The sequence below is a fragment of the Harpegnathos saltator genome, unplaced genomic scaffold (genome assembly GCF_003227715.2).
Source record: "Harpegnathos saltator strain DR-91 unplaced genomic scaffold, Hsal_v8.6 scaffold434, whole genome shotgun sequence".
NCBI lineage: Eukaryota > Metazoa > Arthropoda > Insecta > Hymenoptera > Formicidae > Harpegnathos > Harpegnathos saltator.
This window is the reverse complement of record NW_020230244.1, coordinates 225,001-227,500: the sequence shown is the minus strand read 5'-3', so window position 1 is coordinate 227,500 and position 2,500 is coordinate 225,001. Positions and strand designations below refer to the sequence as shown.

The following is a 2,500-nucleotide window of genomic DNA, read 5'->3' as shown; positions in this document are numbered from 1 at the left end:
CGATAAGCAAGCAAATGGTCGGACCGACTGTTTCCATTCGACCCGAATCTTTGGGTTCTGGTCGGCATTCTCGGTTGGTTCCCTACCGAGTACGAGGGCGAGTATCAGCGGCAACCCGCTGGCAAGCTTCATTTACATTTTGTCCGACGCGTTACCATGTGTAACGTTCCATGACGCGACACCGAAATTAACTTCTAGAGTAGTCGCTTCGTTATCGTCCAGCCGGAGGCCGCACCGCGTCATGAATGTGCGAGAGGAAGAGACAGCGAGACACAGCGAGACACAGCGAGAGTGGGGGGGGAGGGGGGGAGGGAGGATTCGTTCGAGCACGCGGCACTCGCTGCATCCGAGTCGCGATTTAGGAGCGGCGAATGCATCGGGTCGACGACGACGTATTGATCCCCGGACGTTCAGACATTCCCTTACGCTCTCGCGTCGTCTCGCGTCCCGTTGCGTCGCGTCGCGTCTTCCTTACGTGAACGCGCGAAGAGGAAAAAACTGACGGAGGAATGATGGTGTCTGTATTACCGCGGCCGCGCGCGCGCGCGCGCGCGCGATCGATCCGCGGCCGCGGGACGGAAAAGGAGGAGAGATGGTACATTTTTGCGCGAGAGAAATTTCCGCTCTCGCGAAACAGACACGCGGAACTACTTAACTTAAAAGCCGCTAAAACGATGTGCGCGATACGCCGAGACCGTGGAGAGCGGCAAGGGCGGGAGGGAGGGGGCGAAGATTTGTCGCGGAAAATGGAATATTTCTGAAATATACACGGCGAGATCTCTCCATAAAAATTCAGACGCGGCACCCGCGATTCCCGCGTTCATTCGTTCTCCTCCTCTCGCACATACGTGTGTATTTTTCTCTCGCGGCACGATATCCGAAATCGGCGAACGAGCCCTTTATGTCGCGAGAGAGCGTGTCCTCATCGCCGTTCGTGTTTCACTTTCGCTTTCGTCTAATTCCCCCGGTACTTTTATTATTAGACGTTCATTACGGCTTATTATTAGCTGTGCTTATGCACACGATGTCCGTGGAGCGAAGATCCGGCGAGAGGTTCGTCGCAAAATTATTCGCAGCTTCCGCCCTTGTCTCGTCCACCGTGGCTCACGAAATTGCAGCATCCACCCTCAGTCATTCGGGATCAGTGGTCTGAAACGACGATCAATATGTGCTGCACTTGATGCAAATGATTTGTTGGCGGCCGATCGGCAAATCGGACAGGATCGAACAATCGCGAATAATTCTCTTAAAGATATGCAATTTTCTTTTCCACGCTCTTCGATTACATTAGCGCCGCGTTAGATTAGCTGAAAGAACGCTTGTTTACGCTTGTCGTCGGTATGGGCAGAGCGAAAGCTTGACGTTAAGCCCGAGAAATATCAGCGGAAGAATTCGCGTGGGACGTTATTTAGGATCGTTATTTAGGATCGCTGGTGAGCTTTTCGAGCAATGAACTGTCATTTCTGAGATTCATCGTTATCGCTCCTTTCTCGTCGATGTTGCCATCGCAGTTATCGGTGTGTGTGTGTGTGTGTGTGTGTGTGTGTGTGTGTGTGTGTGTGTGTGTGTCGACATTGGAAAATCATTATATCGTCGCCTTCGCTCGATCGCACCGCTCGCGGCGTTGCCCCGTTCTGCGGATTCGCCGGAAACTCACGGCTTTTCCATTTCATGATCATTCACAGGGAGCGTCAAACGATCATGAACGACGCGACGCGTCATGGTCGTAATGATATATTGGCTGGCTATGATAACAGCGAAGGATCGCGAGCATCGTCGGGTCATTCGCACGCAGGATCATGAGTACGAGCTTCGTCGCGGCGCTCGTACACCGGCCGATGGCTCGTCCGCGCGTTGGCGTCGGCGTTCTACGACGTTGGCGGAACCGGCGTCGGCGTCGACGGTGGCGGTGGCGGCGGTCTGCGGAGAAGCGTCCGCGCCGGGTTGCTTCGCATCGCGGCGCCTCGCGTCGGCGTCGCTGGAACCGTCCGCGAGACAGACGGCAGTGCTGGCCAAGGCACCGTGTAAGCGCGTGTAACCGCCATATTGGCTGAACTCCGAACGAGAGGCCGACGGCAGCTCCTCGCGGGTCGCGGAGCTTGCGCTCGAGGCTTTCGATCGTCGCCCGTGTCGGTCCGGGCGTAATAATCGAGAGAGACGCGTTGTAAAGTGAAGCGAGGGCGAGTCGGCCGCGCGGAAACCGGATGGCGAGAAGAGAGTACGCGTGATAATTCCGAATACGCCTCCGCGTACGCCGCATCGAACAGTGAGAGAGTCGGAGAGAGAGAGAGAGAGAGAGAGAGAGAGAGAGAGAGAGAGAGAGAGAGAGAGAGAGAGAGGGAGGGAGAGAGAGAGAGGGAGAGAGAGGGGGGAGAGAAATAGGGAGAGGATGATAAAGGAGACACACGCGTGTACGTAATCAGTGATACGTGCTGCGGATTGATTGCGCGGTCGCGAGCGAGGATCGACTCCGTTAGCCGAGGATCGACCGTATCGGAGC

At 55.7% G+C, this 2,500-nt stretch overlaps 1 protein-coding gene across 1 annotated transcript in view; it reads left to right on the top strand.

Moving 5' to 3' along the window:
- The first annotated feature begins 1,918 nt into the window (after window positions 1–1,918).
- Window positions 1,919–2,500, top strand: part of Dhit (regulator of G protein signaling double hit) — a 16,402-nt gene continuing 15,820 nt past the window's right edge. The window contains exon 1 of the mRNA XM_011138503.3: window positions 1,919–2,024. The gene's annotated coding sequence lies outside the window, so the exon portion shown is untranslated. The remainder of the gene's footprint in view (window positions 2,025–2,500) is intronic.